At 36.7% G+C, this 24,003-nt stretch overlaps 1 long non-coding RNA gene across 1 annotated transcript in view; it reads right to left on the bottom strand.

The window, feature by feature from the left end:
* Nucleotides 1-593: 593 nt before the first annotated feature.
* The window catches only part of LOC136992001 (uncharacterized), a 28,324-nt gene continuing 4,914 nt past the window's right edge, over nucleotides 594-24,003 (bottom strand). Inside the window, exon 3 of the long non-coding RNA XR_010884029.1 lies at nucleotides 594-710. This is a non-coding gene — a long non-coding RNA (uncharacterized lncRNA). The remainder of the gene's footprint in view (nucleotides 711-24,003) is intronic.

Here is a 24,003-nt window from a genome sequence, read left to right on the forward strand (position 1 = left end):
TTCAAGGCTTCAGCTGCATTGGCAACACTTGGGAAGCAGCAGTGCCCTTAAAGTTCAGCTCTCATTAAATAAGTGAGAACTGAACATGCCTATCAGAAGACAAAATTTGACCTTTGTTCTCTCAGCTATTCTGCTCTCATGTCAAATGAATACCAGAGCAGAAGCAATTTAAATAAATACACTTATAAACATATAGCATATCTGTAATGATATATAGACTTCTTCAAAACAACTCAAATTGTGAATTCCAGCTTCACTTCTTATTTAATTTGCCTGAGGTGGTTTGCATTACCTTAGCTTTACTTCTACAGACAGCTTTGAAGCTTCCACATGAATATTAGGTAAACAGCTTCTCACACAGTTCTCTTTCAAATTGCTTTATTTAGTGGAAAAGATACCATTTGTCAAAGGAAAGCAACATTGAACAATTGCACAACACTGAAATGCTAACTCACTGGAAATGAGCTCTTTGGGTGATAATGTCTGGAAGGAAAGAGGTAATCTGTGTCAAGATTCCTTCACAGAGGTCCTCTAATGTCCCTCATATCTGCAGAAATATCTCATCCTTCTTCAAGAAGATGATGCTTTCTGCTTTTACTCCCACTCTTTTCACTGCAAGTGCAGCAAAACTTAAATCTTCTGTAATGGGCAGGATTTGTAATGGGTCCCTGGTAAATGATCTTTTTCCGTGGAAAAGGAGGAGGAGCTGCCTGTAAGAAGGATATGAAAAGCATGGTCTGGGAACAATAGTATTTAGACAAAACAGCATCAAAATTCTTGTACGGAAATCAGACAGAACTTTTCCACGGGAGAATATTTTTCTCCCTAACACACTACTGCAAGGGTTTTAACAGCCACTGAAATGGCTGTTATGGGCCACCCTTTGAGGCAGAAGGTCATCAGCTCCCATCAGTTCACAATAAGGGTGAGACAGTAAGTGTGGCCCTGTGAGACAGAAGCAAAATGAGCCAGAGGTGAGGAGAGCTAGAGCTCAGATGCCTGAAGGACAGAGGAGACGTGAGGATGGGGAGGGAAAGGCAGAGCTAGAAGGGGGTATCTGACAGTGAGGTCCAGGTGTAAAAATTCTGGGAACCACTGATGTAGGTCTCAGATCTGCTTTGGCCATCCCCAGTGTAACCGCTCCTCCGGTACGGTGCGTTCCTGCATTTCCAGAAGTTTGCCCCATGGGAACGCTTTGCACTTCCATATATGGACTTTCATGTGAAGCTCTTAAAGCTCTTTGCATGTATTCATGGAGCCTTACCATGCCTTTGAGGCAGTAAATAATAATCCTGTTTGACAGGCAGATAACCCAAGCTATGGGGCTCTACCAAGGGCCCATGGTTTCAAAACAAGTCACTGCCAAACATTAAAGTAGATTTCAGATATCTACATTCTCAGTGTCCAGTTGCAATCATTAGGTAGTGATGGTTTTACATTTTCTCAAAGCTTAGTATGGGAACAGAAAAGCCATATTCTGCTAGGTTATCTGTATGTATTCAATTGTCTTTGACATCAAAATACTACAGCAAAAGACCCACTAAAAACAAAAGCTTATCACAGGTATGGGAAGCAGGTTTTAGCTTCTATAACAATTTTGTTATCTGATATTACATGCAATGATACATTTTTTTAAAAGGAGGACAATAAATTACTGCAGTGTTTATCTTGCAGACAATGTAATTTGATTAGTGACATTAGAAAAGACCTTTCCATTACCCAAAGAGATTTTAAACAATGCTCTATGATGCTAGAGTAATTAACAGTTTGTATTACTATTCTGTGCAGTTTTAGACTCTTTTAAGTCTACCTTATGAAAATAAAGTGGAAAGAATCTGCTCATTTTCAGTGAAGATCCGGCATTTTACTTCAGATTTACCTCTAAAAAGACATTGAAAAATAATACTTTTCAAAGATAATTAGAATTTCATCAAGCATTAAAATTAGAAAAATAGAACTTGATAGGTAGGCTTTTCTCTTATTTATATTCTGATTTTTAAGGTTCTTAAAATCTTTTAAAAATAGAATTATAGATTTTTATCTAGTAAATTGCATTTGATGTATTTACATGTTAAAGCTTATTTACTACTCTCAGTGTAATAATTTAAAGTAATAATTTAAAGCGCTTTCTCACACACATATAAAAACCTGTAAGAAAATCCTCATGAGATACAATAATAGGGACATCCCTTCTTCCAGACTTTCAGATCTTAACTCTACTTTAAAATGTTCCTTCTAATGGTCATTCATAGGAGCAAAACTGCATTTTATATTCAATTTAGACACTGTTTTAGAACATTTGAATTGATAGCTGCATGTTTTTATGTTTAGTTATGTTTTGCTAAGGTTTTAGGCAGGTGCTCAAAGATAGCATGTAAGTTGTCAGCATTTCTCTGTCAATTTTTAATATTTCCTTCATACAGAAGTGAAATGATTTTTAATTATTGTTCTTGCACTTATGGTAGAAACTGATAAAAATATAGAGGTCTTTATGACTATTATTAATATAATTCAAAAGGCAAAGCTGAAAAGTTGTATCAAAGTATATTGTTTGATTAATAAGAAAGTTTAAATTTAAGACAGGCTTTATTAAAGCATTGAGGTTTTGATGTTAAACTCAATATGATCCTAAGGCTCTATTTAGTTACTGAAGCTATTATCTTCAAGTCTAACTGGAATGAAGAGGTCCATGTATAATTAAAGTGTTTCCAGTGACCTTCTAAGTCTTCTACCTTTGAGGACCACTGAGAGCTTTAACAAGATTTTGTGACTCTTATTAAATTATAATCATTATAGAAAATTGTTTGGCGTTGAACAGTGATCAGTATTCAGAAAGTTCATCATTTTAGTACCAATAATAAATTTTACTCTGTGCTGACAAGATCATTTGGGAAAAAATGCCAGTTTATGATGGGAATTTATGGAATGAATTATGAAGACATGATTACTTGATAATACTTTAAATAGTGTGCTGAACTGACAAACTTAACTCAATTACTGTTATATAACCCCCTTGCTTTTTTAACTTTGTTTGAGCTCCTCATCAATTAATGCTATTTACTTAGTAAAGCACATCTATTTTGTAAGAGTCTCAATTTTATTTTAAGGAATGCAGTAGAATTGTTCACAGTTTTTCTGAACAATTGTGAGTGAAATGGTCATTCATTTAATCTGGTCTCTGTTATAACTAATTTGATGGGTTCTAGATATAACTACCTTAAATGGTCCAAGCATCATTTTACTCCTGTTCTTCTAACATTTTTTTGTCACACTGTACTGAGACTTGAAGTTAAGATGAAGATTTCACTGCCACTGCAATACTGTTCTTCTTCTTGGACCTCTGTGAAGCACAAGAGCAAGGCTACATATAGATCCTCAGTTTTTCTCTGAAGTCTCCTGTTAGCAAGTCTCCCTCCAGGATTTAGTGTCCTTTTTTGGTTGTTGATTTCTGCAATTTGTAAGCAAACTCTACGTACAGCCCCTTCTTTTCAGTAGATTTAGTAGAAAACTGACAAGTCTGCTCATTTATGTAGCATCAAGATGCAGAAAAGTTCAAATGAGTAACTATAAGTGAACTGACTACATATCCACAGCTATTTGGAGGGGAACTCATGCTGTGTCAAGCAAGCTTTTTAATTTACTAAACTGAATTTCTTGTCTCAGGGAAGACTAGCCAACTGGAAAGTAGGCTGATGGCTCCAAAAGAATTTAGACATGAGAAGTGCTCAGCTGATTACATATGTCAATTTGGTAACAGATCCAAATCTGTACAGAAACCAGCTTTGGTTCCCTGAGGACCTTTCCAGCGGAAGACCTGGTTATCTTTGCAGTCCAGTTCCTGATAGTCTATTGAGCAGCATTCTAGCTCACAACCTCAGATCACACGACAAAACTCCACCAAAACTTAGTGAATTGAGGTATTTATGTTCTATAATAAAACAACTTACAGCCGGTTATCCTGATCAGCCATCTTTGATCATATCACAGCTACAGAGCACCTTCCATCACAGCACAGTTCACCCAAATGATCATCAACAGAGTTAGCACAGCATTATCTTCAATAGTGTCAGAAATACACATGACTAATTCTTATCAGCAATTAGGATCCTTGACACCCGTAAGCATGCCGAACACATGCTAGCAGGGTCAGGTACCCTAAAACATGCATGAAAGGTAAGCATTCTCAAGCAGTGGTGGAGGTGGTGGAGCACTTACCCAGAAAGTTGAAGAAAAGTTTAATTCCCACCTCTCTCTGTAGCAATTCAAATCTACACCTTCCCCTTCTTGAAGTGTGCCACTGACTACAAAATTATAAACTTTTCTAAGTAAATGCAGGTGCAAGTCAAACCTTTGTGCAAAGAGTCCATGAAGTGCTAAAAGAAAATGAAGCAAAAAGTTTTTAATAAAAAGGCAAGCTGGTTATGAATGACAACATTATCCTTGCCTTGCAAAAGCTTGTGGTGATGATATGAAGTCTGTGTAAGGACGAGTTATTTTCACTTCAAGAATCTTTCCCTATTTGTTTTTCATTAGCATATTTATCATTTGGGATATCTGAATGAATGGACAGTGGAATTGAGAATTCCTCCTAGACAATTAGGAGTTGAAGTTTGTGCCAAACAGCATTCAGAAAGCAGTTTCTCTGAGAATAGCATTAAGGCCTTAGATGTGATCTATAAGCTTAATGCTACAGGCTGCTAATGACTCCAGGCATGCTTCAAAGGAAAACAAACCCCGTTTGATCACAAAATACTCTCTCTACAATACTTATGTAAAGATTTTTCAAAACCATGTAGCTAACGCATAATCGCTAAGCTTGATCCTTTGACGGACAGAAGCTGCAATGCCAGTCTTGAGAAGAGGAACTTTACCTGGAATCTTCCTGGCCGATTATTCCTTTCCCTTTGCCTATTGCCTAATAGGTAAATAAGCATTAAGTAGTGAAAAGTGTATGTGCATTTTACAAAGCAATAAAAAATTATTAAATGTATTGCTGTTATTTACTTATTTATTAACATTTGTGGTCTCTGTAAGAATGATAAAAAAAGTTTGATTCTTCTCACTCCCTTCTTATTGGTCAACTTTGGGAAACTCTAAGGAAAAATTAAACTTCAGTTGCTGTCTGATCTGTTAGTTGCTACATAATATATTTTTCCTATTTCTAATTGTTTGGCTTTACATTAAGATAGATTAACTTGGTGCACAATGACATAAGCTATCAGACTGTAAGGACAACAGAGGCCTCCAGTGGGAAAACAAGTCATGTGGGAATCTTCTCTTTCTCTAAAGGCAAGCATGAATGTCTACATCTTTTTTTTTTTCTTTTTTTTTTTTTAATATTTCTCTGTCTTTTCAAGCTTAGCATATGAAAAGGACCTTTTCTTTGGCTCTTTTTTGTTTTCTTGTTTTTGTGGAGCCTGTCAAGGAAAAAAGATATTCTTAAATTGCTTTGCTTTTTCATGGGGTTCTAGGGCAGAGAGAGAGAAAACCAGGATGGAAAGATTTTCATGGAAGTGCTTAATATGACAGCAGTATCTCTAGTAATAAAGATTTTTTCCATATTTTTGATATTGCCTCTTATGAGGCAATTATATTCTATATTCTCTGTAAGTTTCAGACACAAAAGACACCTCAAGTAGAATTGAAAACTAACCTGAAAGATCCAGTAATACTTGGAGATACTTAGTGACCAATATCTTTGTCTGACAATTTCTATTCTCCCATCATTTATAAAATATATATATTTTACTTCGGCAACAGTAAAAGGGGTTACTACATTTGAGATTCTTTATCCACTTTCTAGTTAGAAGTTTGATTTCAACTTACGGGTGAAGGTAATCCCTCTGTAAAAAAAAAAATTCTAGATATAATATCTCAAAGATCTTGGGATCTGGCTGCTATGAAACTCAGTGTAAGACGTGATTCCTGAAAACATCTCTTTTACCCATTAGCAACTCTTGCTGTGCCAAAACCTGAACTGAGAAAGAGAATTGTATCTTTTAATCATCCTTGTTGATTATTTCTTTTTCTGAGACTCTCATGCTAGCCCCTGACGAGTAGATGATGAGAGTACAGACTTCTGTGACAACCAATTTCAGATGAATTGTTCGCAGTCTACCTGAATCAGTCTAAGCACCTCATGTTTCTCTTGTGTCCCTGTCACACTGGGTGGAATATGTTTTACAAAAGTTGCACCTGAAGAAAGAGTCTAGCCATTCACCTCTGTTAGTTATTACAGCACAGAACACGACATTTCAGGACTCAAGGGGATATGCAAGGTCTGGTTTTACAGTAGCCAGAGGACATTCCAAAGGACTAGGGGAAGAGACTTTCATTATTTCTAAGCTAAGAATGGAGGATGATTATTTTCTGTACTAATCAGTGGAAAAAAATGCATTTACAGTATGTCAGATTAAATTATTTATGACAAAACTAATAGTTATGCTTTGCTTATACAGAAAGATAAATTTCTTCCCAAGCTCAACTTTCATATCATATCAGAAAAAAATTTCAAGCGTAACTTCTTGGAGGAGACATGTATACCTTCCCAGTTGGCCTCTACCCCGAAGAGCAAAGAACAGGTATGTGGCAGGGCACTGACACCTTGATCTTGAATAAAAGTTAGAGAAAGCAAGGACAATGGAAATGAGAATAAGCCAGGATTCTTCATGGGTTGTATTGTTTATTCTGTCCACATTGCAAGATATGTTGTTGTGGTCTCTTTTTTATGTATAGAACTTTGGTTTCAACCCTAGAGTTACATTCTAACCATTGAAAATCATCCACTTGCTTAATGGCTACCTCACTCTACAGACAGATAGAACAATAATCCATACAAAAAAATTACCCCAAGTATTTGCTTGTCAGGCTATCCCTTACATATGAGACTCTTCAATATTTAAATGTGGAAATAACGCTGAAATTAAGATGATCTTCATTTCAGTTGCTTATCATACAAAGTAGGCCCGGGAAAAATACTCCTTCCCCTTTATGGTTTCAGCAATGCCAAAGGGAAGTGGTTATCCTGCACTGCAGCACCACTGCAGGACACCTACACACGGGTATGTGTGTATGGGAAAGCAAAATGGGAGTATGGGGGAGAAGAAAGAAGACATAAAACTGATCTATAGTTGGCCATCAGAACTGAGTCCCTTTTCATGATGCTCACATGGTTTGGAAAGTAAACAGGGAACTGCCTAGCTCCAGGCAGTGGTAACTGGGCTCAGAGGGCTGGGACTTAGAACAAGATGATGCTCTTGGCAAGAGAATCCGCAAGTGAATCTTGAGGTCTTACACGTAACGTGAGTAAAAGGAGATTCTGACCCTAGACTAGTTTCAAGATAGATGTAGTATCTCCTGCCTGACATGATTAAATTATACTTGCTGTTGTTTGTTTCCCAGTGCTGGTCAAGAAGTGCAAAGATATTCCATTGCAACATAGTACACATTTGCTCCATGGTTAATTTGTTGGGATTCTACCAACACGAGCTTTTCTCTCCACTGAGAGTACAAGAATTGATTTATCTGGAATTTCACTGAAAAAGCAAGTTCCCTTGGTAGAGAGAAACATATGTTTTTGTCGGCTTTCAGGCCATTTGTTGACGCTCCATGCATCTTTTGATCCAAATGGAAAAATCTACAGCCCTCCTGTATATCTCTGGGGTTTGAGATATTTGTCTGAAATGGAGCCAATAAGCCTGAACAACGCTGATTCCTTATTGCCCCTTGTAAAATGATTGCTGTGGGGTTCCAGTGACAGAGGAGCAAAGCATTTGTTGTTACTTTACACATGGAAGTTTTTTCACAGTGCCCTAGGTACCTCAGTGCCTCAGCCTTAGTAGTGCTAAGGGCCTGCTATTTGCAGCACTGTAACCTCACCCCTAGGCCATTGAGGCAGTGTTTTCCCAGAGCCTCTGTGGCTGTAATTTTTCCTTACTGTTCTCATGCCATTTTTCTCATACTTCTGTTCTTATGGCCTTGTACTTGCAAAACCCAACAGTGTTGTCATGGCAAGTTCTCATGACAGTGCCCACCACTGGCATTAGACTCGCTCCTCTTTCTCCCTCTTTCCTTAACTCCTGTTTTCTAGATTTTGGTTTAGATTAGAGAAAACTAAAGCATAATGTACAGAAAAGTAGATGATAGTCATCTAGAGTTAGTCTAGATGAGGGAGAGTCATCGAGTTTTGTGTGTGCACATTAGTATTTATTCACGTGTTTGCATGAACTGACTATCACAAATGAAATCACGAGTCTGAAAGTCACTGGAAGTTTTGCAACTGCTTTTGGAAAGAGCAAGTCTTTTATCCATGCTATTTCCCTCCTCAGATTTGTCTTGAACTATGAGATCAAACAGAATGCTCTAGGCATTTCTAGGTGCATGCTCTAAAACTGCAGCTACTCTGTACAGATGGAATCAAAGCCATGCTTTACAGGTCATGTAATCATCCTCTTTGAAATATGAGAAGAATAATGGGTAATTGGAAGGATGAGCTTATGGGAGCCTTTACCCACTCCTGCTTCTTCACAGCTGAGCACAGTTCAGTGATTTTTTTGTGAACAATTCCTTTCTACCTTCTAGAAATTCTAAGGGTGAATTCAGTCTTGGGGCCTGATGATGCAAACAGGATCGGGCAGAGTATGTAATCAGAGACTTTCAGGACTGGTAGCTGAGCTGGTGATGCAGTAACTAATTTCTTCATCTCCCAAATCTTTATGAAGCACTAAATTGTAAACACAGTGTATAACTCTGACCCCAACCTAGACAAGGACTATAAAGGAATGCGGCACTCAGCTGCAGTACTCATACCTATCTAATTCATTCAGGCCTTTTAAAACACGTACTGTATTTCCATTTAAGGGCTAAAGCTGCTAACACTATAGTTTGGTTTTATTTAGTCTTACCCATTCACTTAAACTTGGTTTAATGAATGGGTAAGACTTACTTTGGCTTAGTGAATGTGTAAGACTATTACTTTGGTTTAGTGAATGTGTAAGACTGTTTCTAACTTGTAGCTATCTTCAGAGATAATACAGAATTAATAATGAAAAGTTTCTTCACTTTTGATTAGTAGGAAATTGAGATGTGGGGGCTGATCTGAGTCCTTACAATGTGAGTTTGTTATATTTCCAGTAAGTCTAGCAGGCTTTAGGGTGAAACTCAAGTGCTGATAATCTTTATGACGCATATAGCTACAGGTTGTTTAACTGTGTCCGTTGGGTGTTGAAAGATACCAGTAAATATGAGATACACATATTTCACTAAAGTCAGAAAAGTTACATGAGTATATATCAGATTGCCATTTAAAGCAAAACTTGCTGAAATCCTCTGAGATGGAACACTGTATGTAAATGACTTTTTTTATTCTAGTGTTTTTGTAACATCTAGCATAAGGCAGTTGTCACCATTTTGAGTGTGGTGAACTTAGCTGACAGGCCCTTTTACATGACGTTTTGAAAGAGAAGAATACTGCCGAAGAACTACACCTGTGCTAGCTAATTTTCAAAACCAGAAATACCAAATAACAAGCTGTACAATTTCACTTCAGCACTTAGAATAGGTAAAACGGTCCATTTAATCTAGTATTTTCTGACTGCAGTTGAGTAGAAGATGCTTTAGAAGATTTTTAAAGAATCTCTTCCTGACAATTACAGAATAATTTGTAGCTTTATTTTTTAGCCTATGAAATGGTGGATAGTATAATAGTTCATTTAATATGTCCTATTTTTTCAAGTTTTAGTAACTTCTCGACTTCAGTATGTTTCAACAGTAAATTTCACTGTTCAGTTATGCAATCAGTTATATATTTATTTTTGTCAGGTTTAAAATTATAATCTTTCAGCTGACTTACATTTTCCTGGTTCTTGCACTGAAAGAAAATTACTGAATGACATTCTTTACACTACTCTTCATTTTTCATCATGTCCTCCATGATTCCCTCTCTCATCTGTCTCCATTCAGTTACCATAGAAATATTACTGGTGACAGTCATAATAGAGTGGTAATACAGTAATAATACAGTAATAATCCAATTCTGCATTTATTAGCAGTGGACTTTCTCCTGGGTACTTCCTGTATAATCTCCAGCTATCATTTAAAAGTTTCAATTTTATGGTATCTTTTTCAGTAGTTCTATAACTGTTCTAAACGGTTTTGTAGCCCCCTTTCATTAGGCAGAAGAGTTCAAGGGGTTGCATTTTCACAAGCTTGCACCAATTGTTTAAGATACGACTTATTAGCTAGTTCCCAATGGCTTAGTGGAATGACCAGGGAATTAGGATACTATTCTGTTGGAATAGAGTGGAACCAGTATTTCCCATGACAATGTTTCCCATACCAGTATAGATCTAAGTTTACTTTAGATGTATTAATGTCCAAGCAGCTGTTAATCAGACCATATGAATTTATCTTTAATCAAGGATAGCAAGGCTTGCACTTGGATAAACCCTAGTTCAGAAAGAAGTAACTGGAAGAGAAATGTAAAGCATATATATTCTCATGAAAACTGATGAGATTTCCATATGCTTAAAACTATTCATATATTTGTATTCTTTGATAGACTGGGATTCATTCCTGCTACAGAAATCTTTTCTCTTGGCCTTAATTAGGCTGGAGATCTGAAACTATATCCCTTTTTTAGAGTGATATTCTGCAAATTTTTGGTCCTGTATGTATTCTTCCCCTATATTCAGTGCAGCTATTTACATACATATGAAAAGACACCAACAACTCAAACTATGATCTCCCAGCAGCAGAAACATTGTCTCCAGAGTGTGTATATAAATATAAATACATACATACATATATACACACACACATAAAGCATTCAGAGCATTTTTTTGTGTGCATTAAATAAACCAGAGCAGTCTCCTGCAGAAAATAACATTTAAAAACATAAACGATTATGGTTTCAGCAATGGCCAAGAGAAATGGTTAACACCTGCCCCCCTGCCCCCCCTTAAAGGGAAGAAGGTAACCCCCTTCTCTGGGGTTACCTGTGAGTACTGAACCTGAAAGGTCTAGTTACAAAAAGCAGTATTTCACTGATATTTCACAGTCACCACCGATGGGAGGTGAAGATGACAAAGAACCATAATAACCTATCATAAATAAGTCCATTCAGTGTATGCACCTAATTCACCACTTACTTAAAAACTGATATAAATCTACTGATTCAGAATAACTTATACAGTGTACAGTGTTCCCAGGAATTCTCTTGTTCAATTCGTTAATAATATTAACATAACTTGTCTGACACAGATGTGATTCTTGATGTTATTTAATATCTAACCTTGCCAATGCTCTGTAAATGCTGCTTAAGTCAATGATGCTATCTGATTCAGTAATTGTTCTATGTTGTAACATACATGTATAAGATTTTATTTAACTGTTTTTGTAAAAAATGTACGAATCTTACTTTTTAGTAGACAGATTTGAAAGTGATTTGGCAGTGATTCTTAATAGACAGATTTGAAAAACAATAAATTATGGTTAGATACTGCAAACTAACCTCTCACAGTGCAGTTCTATCATTCTGACTTCTTTGTGGAGGATTTTGTGACAACCATCTTGTGACAATCAGTAAAGAATTTGATCTATCTGAATTTAACAGTATGGTTCAAGAAAGAGAGTTTAAACTTCAAGTCTACGCGATGTTAAAGAAAGCTTACAGAATCCTACTCAGTTCATTTAATAAATTACAAAGATCTTTCACATAAGGGATCTTCAGAGATACAACATACATTGTAAAGGATTTGTAAGTGCATTCCTGTAGGGACTATATTTCCAAAGAACCAGCTATTTGAACAACAGCAAACTTTTTCTATTGTACAAAACTTTTTACGTGTTTGCCATATCGGACACACTCTCACTCTGCTGTCAACCTAAAGCATAAACAGTAATTTATCATTATATAAGAAAGAGATGAAGCAACTGAAATTCAAGGTAAGCTCCCTTTATTCATTCAGGGCATTACTAGCTTTACTTTTCCAATCGCTTTTTTAGGCAGGAGTGTCTTTGAGCTCTGTTCCTTTATTCTGCTAAGACTCCATTTCCTCCACCTAATCTTACAGACGTCTGCATTCAACTGTGACAGGAGTGGATAAGCACTGCAAGGTCAAGTTATCAGCAGGCAGAGTAGGAAAAATCAAAAGAAAATCATCAGTGGTATCTAAACGTATGTGTACTGGAAATTAATTCCTGAGCTGCTGATAGACGCAGGGGGACTTAATATAATTTATAGGAACTTCTGATACTGGAGACAAAACTGACAAAAAATTTAAGGACTTTCACTTTTAAAAAGCTATGTTCTATTAAAAAGGCTGAAAAACTAGGGTTGTATTCAACTCACATAGGCTTAAATGTTTGGAAGTTAAGCATTTAGTCTAACCTAATCATCTAAACACTCTATCCTTAGTGGAGTACTTTCAAAAGGTACTTTCAGAGGTACTTTCAACTCACCTATACAGATACTGGAATGACCTGTTATTTGGAAACAACTGTTACCTCTGTTGATTACACTGAAAGCCAGATGACTAACTACTTGGTGCCAGATATTGAATTTTCATACAACTAAACATAAGTGAGATAAAGCTAACTTTAGTGATTCTTCCTTTGTTTCTTTTGATACAGAATTAGATTTCCATATGCATTGCCTATGGATCTGGTAACTTTTTCTGCTAGAGTTCTTCTCTTCCAGAAGTCTTGGATTATTGAACAGTCTTTCAAAAGCTTCCATGCACTGAAGTCAAAGGTAAAACCTACAATATCAAGGGTGTCAAGAGGATGGAGCCAGACTCTTTTCAGTGGTGCCCAGCAACAGGACGCGAGGCAACGGGCACAAACTGAAACACAGACACTTCCATCTGAACATGAGGAAAAACTTCTTCACTGTGAGGGTGACAGAGCACTGGAACAGGTTGCCCAGAGAGGTTGTGGAGTCTCCTTCTCTGGAGATATTCAAAACCCGCCTGGATGCAATCCTGTGCAATGTGCTCTAGGTGACCCTACTTGAGCAGGGGGGTTGGGCTAGATGATCTCCAGAGGTCCCTTCCAACCTCAACCATTCTGTGATTGTGTGATTCTGTGATTCTGTGAATCTGTGAGTCAGGATCTTATTTTTTAACTCCAAATTTTACCTGAGAACCTTCAAGTTTTCTATTTCTTCATATCCATTTTCCACTAAGAACCATTCACATATTACTTTTCTACTGCTTGCCTTGCCACTGTGTCATTTAAACAGCTACCCCTTTCCATACTCTTTACGGTAGGCTCTACTGATTTGTGAAGAGCTACCCAAACATGAACCTATTGTAGGTATCTTTCACAAAAGCAAAATATCACACGAGATTCAACGGCCTCTGCTGAAGTGCTTGAATGAAGAACCACTGATATGCACATTACGAAGGAATAATGGAACAAACATTTTTAAATTTCTTAAAGTGTTCAATTTAGATTCATCTTCAGAAGTGTCAATCTTGAGTTAATTTTTTCTCAACTCAAATGCAGGAGTCCCAAGAGCCAGAGGAGTGAATATTAGCAGGAGAAGCCTACAAGCATTTTATTTTTTATTGAAAAAGAATGCTACCAAATAAAACTCACAAGCCATAAAGTATTTTAAAAGTGTTCTTACCTTCATAATTGTTTTGATGTACTGAAAATGCATAACTTTAATATAACATACCTGAATGGGTGAACCAGCTCACTAGCTGACGAAATAAGAGATAGAGCTTCCCAAATTCATAGAACTCAGACTACTTCCATTGACTAATTTTTTAATATGTGTGAAATTTATTTATGCTTGTATTTCACTCATGTTAAAGAAATTTATTGAGCCAATTGCAGTACTTTTGATACAACCATTTTGGTTAGAATTTGCTTTTCTGTCAAAATGGAAAGGAGAAATTTAATTCAACAGGGTTTTTTTAGATGAAAAACATGATAAAGGGTTTTAAAATAACATGTTGATATTTTTGAATAAAATACTTCAATTTTAACTCATCCAGTGAATGCTTTTTCTAACAAACATATTGATTATGCAGTACATGAAATAAGATAAATTAAAATGTCAAAACTAAAAAGTTATAATTTTCCACAATTTTATTTCATAGAAAATATTGACTTTTTTCTGTTTCCACTCCAATACAAAAGGAAAATGATTGCCTCTTTTTTATTTCTGTGAAGCGAAACTCACATATTATTTGTATGTTTGGTGATTCTTATTCTATTTATGCACATTTCATGTCATGGGTTTGAGTCATTTGTTCAGTGCTATGATTGCTGAGTTTTCCAGGACTGTTTACATTTTAAGTAGATGATTTTTCAAAAATGTATTTTATTAATATCTAATCTACATTTTTACAATATACCACTTTAGCACACCCTTTCTCACTTTCTCTCTTTTCCTTTTTTGCAGCACTTAAATATCTGCATAAAATACTGTGCAATCTCTACTTCATTTAAAACTTTGTGGCAGATTCTGAGAATATGTAGTTCTGAAAAAAAATTACATGAAATCAATAGCTGCTAATCTAAGAGAGAGGTGTCAAGGTCTGGAAGTGCTGCCTGGAAGATCTGAATTTATAATATTTGCATTATTGTGGGTTTTTTTTCTATATTTGAAACAGTGTTATCTTTCTTTAAAACCATTTTGCAGATGCATAGATTTTAATGCCAGAAGGAACTTGTATGACCATGCAATTTGACTGTCTGCATAAAATACTATATTGAATTTCACAAATTTGTAAAACAAATTTAAAAAATAATTTCTCATTAACCTGTGCACTCAAAGCCAAAGCAGACTAGAGCTTTAATGCCTCCTGTTTGTTTGCTTGATAGCTACTTATAAGAAAAACATTGCTATAGCTTTAAAATATGTAAGTTTTCCTCACAAGAATAGCTAGGAGTTAATGACTGTATTAAGAAACAAAAATTCAACATATAACTGACCTGGAAAAATATGAAATACTAAATAAGGCTTTAGGGGCTGAGGAATTATAAACAATAAACTGTAATGGCTATAGCTTCCTAATAGTTTAATAACAGGCTGCTTCAGACTAATGCTGTTTAATTTACCATTTTTTACTATGATTATATCAAGCACTTTCAGGTTATGTATGTTCCAACATTCACTTTACAGTGGTGCCACATCATTTTGTACCCAAAGATTATGCAAAGCCTGTTAGATGTAGAATGAAAACAGTAGGTAAAAGCCACTTTCATTTAATACCTCTCTACTCTATGTACTTCTAAAGCTTGCATCAGACTCAGATTTTGCTTACTACCTATCCCAGAGTTCATTTATCATTGAGTGGAAAATATTTATAAATGGAATTAAATCAAATATTCTCACAAACCTTAATCATTATGGGTGATTAATTTTCTATTCTAGACTCCATTAAGTGCCTTTACAGATTTTCTTTCCACAAGCCCTGGTCTCTAATTTATTTTCCCCCTCCCCTTCATCTCTGAACAGTGCAGGGTCGTACTGGGATACTCATTAGTTTTATGCTAGCGATTCTGCCAGGCAGCCTCAGAGGCATCAGCATCACCTCAGAAATCATTAACGTAACTGGCACTGCAATCTAAAACTGACAAGCATAGAATAATCATTTAGGGCCTGAAACATGTTCTTCCATAAATGAGCATTTTGGAAGAAGAAAAAAAAATGCATGTGTTCCAGTCATTCTCTGGAGACAAAAAGAGATCTCAATAAATCAGATCTGAAGACACTTTTGTGCATATATCCTTGCCGTGTCTGAGAAATAGCATCAAGTTTTTCTGACCTGTGATTTATTTTTTGCTGACAAAGCCCAGAAGCGTTGAATCACATGTGACAGCCAAGATGCTGGATCAGGCTCATAATCTGACATTATATTGGCTGAGGCTGATTACATTATCTGCATACTTTTCATAACAAGTTTCACTTAAGATGTTTGCTGTCTCCCCTAGCAGGCCTATTTCTGAGGCAATTTTTCACAACGACAACAACATGAAGAACTTACATGGTTATACAGGTGAAGATCCTGGTGCAAACATTCATCTGAAAGAATTAATTCAATGTTGAGCACTCTGAATCATTAAGTACTGATGCTGATGGCGTTAGCAGGACATTTCGGTCAAGCTAACTCTAGTCGGTGAAGGGAATTTGGGAGCAAAAGGGAAATGTGCCTTATGTGGATTAGTGACTAGATCCCTCTCTCTCTCCATTCTTTTTCTAACAGAAGCATCAACTGCTTTTCCTTGATTACTTGCTACAGATACAAGTACCACTTTAAACACCTTTCTTTTCCTCACTCTTTTTTCTCATAGCTCCAACTCCATAATATTGATATGGCATCATTTTTCCCCTTCTTAGCTTGGCAGTGGAGCTAGGAACAGTGCAAATGCAGCTACCCTATGGTCAGTGCTGTCCCTGACTAAAATGTGGCTGCACACTTATCAGTGAAAATATAAACTAAAAAAAAAGACCAATCATGGAGGGACAGCTTTCCCTCATTAAGCATTGCATCCAGCACTGGATTCAGTGATAGCCAGTCTGTCTGCAGTGGTCTGGCTTGGTCTTTATGTCTCATCAAAAAGGAGATGATTAAAGCAAAGGCCTTTGAGTTAAAGATACCAAAGGAAAAAACACCAAACTCTGCTTACTTCAGCAGTCTATAGATTCTTCTAAAATCAAGAATGCTGTAAAATATAAAGAGAATAAACAACTAAGTGCAAACCAACAACTGGAGAAGATCAACAGTCAGGGGCTTCAGGGATAGCATTCATCTCATCTGTGTCTACGTTGTGGTCTAAGCTTCCTTTTTAGTCAGTGATGGCCAAGCCAGTAAATTCAGTGTGGCTTACCTCATCCTTAGACAGATTTGTGGGAAGATGAACCGCACCCTAAACTCCACTGACAATACTGATCAGACATTTATTCATCATGAGAATTTTGACACTGTGATCAGAGTTAGACACCTAGCACTTGATTCAATTGTGTATAGGTAGAGGTCTAGTGCTGCTTGAGACTACCTAAAATATCCAAGTTATCTTCTTGGGATTTCTAGGCAGGACAGTTGCAGGACCTAAGTGGGAGAGCTATGCCCCTCTAAGGAGGTGAATGGAGGTTAGGTGGGATACCCTAGGTCATCTCAAATGGCAGTGGATGCCTACCTGAGGGAAAAATAAATAAATAAATAAATCCCCTTAATGTTAGGCAGGATTACTCACTCTCCATGACTGTACTAATTACTGTTCTCCTGTAATTTCGGTCAGGCCACCTTCTCTGTGCCTCAGTTCTCCATTATAAATCAGCAAAGAAACAGCAAAAATCATCAGGCAGACAAGCACTGTGGTGGGGTCAGGGAATATACAGAAGTAGCTAGACAAACTATATAAACTAAATAAACTTTTAAGTGATGACCTGAATAACATATTAGATATCAGACTGCTGGCAGATTCTAAACCAGCTGTTTTGTGTTTGTCTGAACTCTCAGCTTCCTTTCATAAAAACTACGTAAGTTTTTTACTGTCTTTTTGAGGTTTCTCTCTCATCACTTTTAATGGCACTACTTGCAGAATAAGACACTTCAAAGTTAGTAAATGTGGCAGAATCTGGTCTGGTAAGAAAAGAGTCTCATTATGAAAGTTGCTCTTTTGTTCAGGGTGAATCTCAAAGCTTGCTGTAAAATGTGAGAATCCTATTCCAAATGCCAAGGTCCTGAAAAAAAAAAATCCCTACTGTTCAGTTTCTCAGTTCCCCTGAGAAATACTTGTGTGTCACTGCTGACTTACAAGCTGATAATACCAGGCTAAGGCGTACTTTAAAAGCACACCATCATAGATTTTGTGAGGTTGTTTTGTAACCCTATAAAAACGCCATTAGAAAATTGTTCTGTCTGGCTATAGTTTGAAAATATGGTCATTTTTCCTAAGATACACAAGAAAACAGCTGGATAAATTCTGCCAAGGTAGATAAAACGATAGCACTTAAGGAATGAGCCATTAAAAAAAAAAAGACTTTGTGACAAACTGATTTTTGTCTTCAATTATGGCTCTTTAGAAATTATCCCACAAAAGATTCAAACTTGTCTCCTACTACAGGTGGCTATCTCCTTCTCTTGGCAACTCTTTACCTTTATTTCAGTAGATGTCTGTCTTTGACACAGACCTGCCTGTGATGCACACAAAAGTTTACAAATGGGATACTGTCTATGACGTTTTAAAACCGGGATTGTTTGCAACTCCTTCTTTCAGAATGCAGATACTATTATTATGTTACAGAGAGGCTTTTCAAAAAAGTTTTTTTTTCCACTTGCTGGAAAAATATGACATTTTTTTAGCCTAAGCTGTTAAAATTCTAAGAAACAAAGTGTTCCAGGTTGTAAATTCCTGCAGCATATGGCAAAAACAAAGGGATGAAGGTTCAAGTAACAAGGGCTTTAGCTTCTTGTCTCTGAATCATTTTGTTGAGTGAATTACACCAAACCATCTGCCCAGCCTTTACCTCAGACAGAAAGGAAGTGGAGGAGGCATTTGGATAATGGTGCCAAAGAGAGGATTCTCATTTGCTTTTATATGCCACAAAGGATTTCAGAGGACAGGTCTGTGTATCCACAAACACACCCGTATTTTTATTTTGTCTGTCAAACTCCTGCATCAGCACTATTAAATGGACAAAAAATTTAGTATATTAGCATGCAAATTAAATGAACTTTGGCAGAAAATTCCTGTGGTACACCTACCATTATAGTAACAATTAGCTTATGAACTGAAGTGGTAATTTACTAAAAATAAACAATATTTGGGGAGGGCAGTTCATATGTTATGTCACATTCCACTTAAAGTGTGAGTATAACTAAAATATGACTTAGTTGCACTTGGATGAAATAAAATTAGAATCCAGACTGTGATTATAGAAATAATAGCTATATTGTTTATGAAATAGCAGTACAGTAAAAGTAGAAAAAAATCTACCTAAAGCAGTATAAAATGGATAACAATGCTGTGACAATTATCAGTAGCTATGAGAGGTGCTAAGGTGCAATTATCTGTTCCTAAGTAGGACACACATTATGTTTCACTTGAATTAACATGCAGAAGAAGCCTTAAATGGCTTCAGCGGTTTGAACAAGCTTTGGTATGGCTGTAATATGGCTTCCTTTTGACAAAAAATACAGAGGTGAACAGTGCTTTCTCACTCTACATAGGTAGATTGGAAAAAATCATTAACTTTTTTCCCTACTTCTAGCTGCCTCAGACTAGAGACTATGACAACAGGATATTTGGGGTATTTTGACACTTTAATTGAGGTTTGCTTCAAATTTTCAGTGGAGCAGGGTTATTTGATATAAATTGCCTTGTCCGGCAGTATTTTTTATGCAAAGATGAGGTAACACTTCTCTCAGTATTACAAGGTTAATTGTATCATTGTCCCTCCTCTGGTCCCTCTCCAAAAATGCTTTAATCTGTCCTGGGGAGCAATGACATGATTTTCCCACTTTTAGAATGGGCTTTGGGCCACAGTACTCTGTATATCATTACAGCTTACCAACAAAAGCGATTGGATTCGGAACTAACAGTTCTTCCCTTGAGTAGTCTGACCAGAGGTGAATTAATTGTCAAGACAACTTTCTTAAAACAAACTATTGTTTCACTTTAGCTGGGAAAACACACAGTTTAGTTAAAGCTATCGAAAAATGAAAATACTCTACATGTCTACCATAGTTATAATTTACCATTCCTTAGTCATAGAGCAGGCAGGTCTGGCAGTTTCAGATACCACAAAAATTGTCTTTATCCATCTAATTAGATGACTGTGAAGTATCCTCTTTTCAAGTGCTATAGCTCTTTAGCTCTGCTGGTTCTTTGCTGCTCAGTTCTGAACAGAAAAAGAAGCTTTTTAGGTGGCTGAAGGCAAGGGGCAAAGTCGTCAGGATAATAATTCAGCCATTATCTCATTCCAGTCCAAAAGTATTCACAAAGTAATGGTTCGTCTTCACATTCTGTTTCCCCCTATTAAATTTAACCAATATATTCATTTGATAAATATCTCAATAACAAGCTTATGTATTGTGTTCATAAATTATTGTGGAATAGACATATATTCATTTGGAGAAAGATTAATGAAACTGAATTGTGTTCATCTAAGATTATACAGTGAACATGCATTTGTTTTCATAATATATTCCACCCATTTTATCTATCTTACAGCTTATTCTAAACATACCACATTCTCGCCAGTATCTTATAATTACAATTGACTTCTGAGGTCAGTTATGTGGTCAGAAATTTTGCAAAAGAACACTTCTTTTCTCTCAGAAAGTGCTGACATATCAGAGTCCTCCTGCCTTCCTTCCTCCCTCCCTCCCACTCTTTCTTTTCCTTCTTTTCTTCTTTTTCTTTTCTTTTTTCTTTCTCTTTCTCTCTTTCTCTTTCTCTCTCTTTCTTTTTCTCTCTCCCTCTCTCCCTTCCCCTCCCCTCCCCTTATCTATCAGTTTCAGCAAAAGATTTCTCTGATCCAGAAAACAATTTCAGAGGGAAAGTAAACACGTGACCACTTCTTACCCTTGGACCAGCATCTGAGTAGCCCCTAGCCCAGAGATTAGAATATGGACAGTAAATATAAGAACTGGATGCCTAAGCCCTGGTAGAAGAAATTATTTCTCTCCCTCACAGCCGAGTGCCCAAACCATTGTTTTAGAGCAGTTTTCCTGTCTTCCTCCCTTTACAAAAAATGTTGATTTTGTCCCACAGTGGCATAAGAATTCTGTTACAGCTCAGTTTATTTCTGTGGAATAGTAAAAACATATAGAACATTGTATTTTGCAAACCTGTCTTTCAGAGGACAAAGCTGATTTCAACAGTACATTTGGCTAGGTAAAATAAACTGCAAAACCTTGTGGTCTGAAGGAATAACAAAATCTGAAAGACTTTTGGATGAGTCACAAATTCAGGCAGGTACCAGAACTCAAAGATCTTTAATTTTGTCACATCTTGGCCTTTTTCAAGAGAAACTAAGTGGAAATTTTGGAAATGAAGAGAATCCCATTTTTGAGTCTCTCTCTGTAATGTAAGAGCACAAGTTCACAGCAGAACTTAGTTATCTTCTAATCTCTCACACATACTTTCCCATTAAATTTCACTTAACACCTCCCTTCAATCTCAATAAAGAAATGTGTGAACTTGGCCACATGTTATCTGTGAGTTTGCATTAGAAAATATTATGGTTTCTGAATCTGACTGAGAACTGCATACAAATCTTGAGTTTTTGCCAGAGTCTGTCTGAAGTGCACTCCCAGCCTCCCAGACAGGCTGTACGGAGAGTTTAGGAGTGGAGCCAAATGAAAAAATCCCTTAATGGAAAAGTCACCTGTCAGAAACCTTCTGCAAAGGAATGTCCAGAGCATGAGGTTTGACGAGGTTGTTGTCTACAGTTATAAGTACGAACAGCATCCATGGGCCAGAGATGAAAAAAACAGCAAGGATACAGAATCAGCAGCTGGACAAGAAAATGTAAACATGCTTAAATCCATGAAGAAGAAAACTGTTTAAAAGTGAAAAGACTGGTATCCCTCTGAGACACACAGACAAGTTTTACCCTTTGCAGTACAAGTGGGCTTACAGACAGAGCCAGCTGGCTTTACAAATATTCTCTTCATCACTGTTTAGGCTCCTGAGTGGAAAAGACTGCACAGACGGGAGAAGAATGAGGATCAGATTTTATTTTCAAAGTTTCCCAGATTGTAGCCTTCTTTAGTTAGTTATGGACCTATCAAAAAACAAAAGGGAAACTTGCCAGTGACTTAGGGCTGTGATTCCACCCCTCATCACTAACAAGAAAATATTGCTCTAAGTATTGTTTTTTGTTACAATAGCTCAGATATGATATACAAGCAGGGAAAGACTGAAAACATTTTATGGGTTACTACTGGCCCTACAATGGGTTTGAGGAAGGCAGTCGGAGAGAGCGATACTAATTCATTTATGGAGAATAGCCTCTTATTTGACATAGTCCAGGCATTTAGACCTCAGTACTGGATACAGCTGTAAAAGAGAGATCTATGTATAAAAGGGAAAGATATTTGTGCTTTGTGATAGGGCAATGAACTTGCAAAAGGTATCTGTGTAAAATCTGTGTCCATAACCAAGTACACAGATCTGGAAAAGATCTGGTACAATAGCTGTACATGTATAAATAAACACCATATATGTGTCAGAGTGATCCATATGATGAAGTGCATTATGCCTTTCTGAGCGTTTCATGCAGATTCTGATAACTAGTCTCTCCCTGCAACACTTTCTTTCACATTCCAAACCTCTGAGCAGCATCAAACAGATTTTACTGAATAACTGACTTGCCACACAAATATTTCCTTCTTTCCTGCCAGAGATCTGGAGAAGAATCCAGTTATCTCTGGCTTAGAATTTGGGATTTCCCTGTAAAGAGAGCTTTCAGCTATCCATGGGATTCACATGATTTGATAATTTTAAACAGTAGTCTCTTTCAATTAAACTCTCTCTTTTATAAGGTTTTTTGATGTACCGGTTATTTTTCTTTTGTCACATAAGAGTAATAACATTAACTAAAGTAGGTGCCTCTTCTATGGAGACCATAGTTTCCACAGAACTCAAAATTTCCATAGTTATCTTATTTGCCATTTAAAACCATGCCAGACAGACTCCAAAAACTTCCCACTGTGAAACCCTTGTGAGCTAACCATACAGCATTCACAGGCTCAGAAGCAACCCAGGGAGCTCATCCCTTCACACATATCTTTTTTTAATTTTTCATTTATTTTTGGTGCTCCCATAGACATTGTCTGTGAATGCCTTTCTCTTGTAAAAGTTTGATGTGAGAACGTGGTATGGGACTATGGGTCTTTGTGAGAAGAAACCTCATGTATAGATTACATGAAAAACCTATGCATGGGCAAAACAACTTATTCTCAGTAGGGCAAGGATTTCCCTTCTGTTACAGGGCTTTAAGAGTCCAGCGCACAATACTATCAGGCTCCTACTCACAATAAAGGAGGGAGTGAGGGGGGACGAAAGGGAAGAGTACAAAAAGAAGTATGTGTGTCCTGGCCTGGGGCCAAAACAGTTTCACGGTACGACTTTCTTACACCAGCTGTTCTTATCCCTGGGCATGGGTTCAGACTGCATCTTGTTCACTCTCCCTCTAGCTCCTCTCAGCTCTTGGCCCTTGTGCAATGTGTCCTTTAAAAGGAGGCTGAGGAGAGGAGGAGGAGAAGATGACGGAGGGTGGGAGTTCTGGCTTAATACCAGATGGGATGGGGATTGAGTTGAGAAGAAAAAAATTCCACTTGCTCTTTCAGCTTGACTTTGTGCGCAACTAAAGTAGCAGAAAGGGGTTTAACTTCGGCTGAGGATCTAACCCTCAGACTCTCAAAAATTATTAATATATTCAAATGGAGAAAAAATATTTCCTTAGCTGTTTGCCTACAGTCACAAAGCCTCACTGTTTCTTTCTCTCCTTTCCCAGAGAGCTCTCACATGTTTTCACTTAAATAACTGGGACCACTGATGAAAAACAGAAGAAAAATATGCAACATAAAAGTCTTAGTCTTCTGATTTACATGAAAAGAATAATACAACAAATACATGATCAATAAGTCAACCAGAAGCAGAAAGTAAAGAAGAGAATAGAGATATTTTAGAAAGGTTGAATACAAAGAACAAATTTTGATAAGAAGTGTTGGATATGTCTGACACAGATTCAGTTAATTATTTAATAATAAGTTAATGGGATTCACAATAAATACTCTAAATCTGTATACCATTGAACAGGCAAATTGCCACAGATCCTATCGCAGGTTAACAGAGGATAAAGCATTTACATGCCTGCATCTGTATTTACATTATCTCTATTACATCTCTATTTACATTTTCATAGCAAAAAAGTCTAAAGAAACAAAAAAGAAGGAAACCATCTCTGATTTGGAGTTTTCAAACAGTGGGTAGCAGCAAAGTTATTAGAAACATACTTTTCCTACAAGAGGA

Source organism: Apteryx mantelli, chromosome 4, assembly GCF_036417845.1.
Source record: "Apteryx mantelli isolate bAptMan1 chromosome 4, bAptMan1.hap1, whole genome shotgun sequence".
Lineage (NCBI taxonomy): Eukaryota > Metazoa > Chordata > Aves > Apterygiformes > Apterygidae > Apteryx > Apteryx mantelli.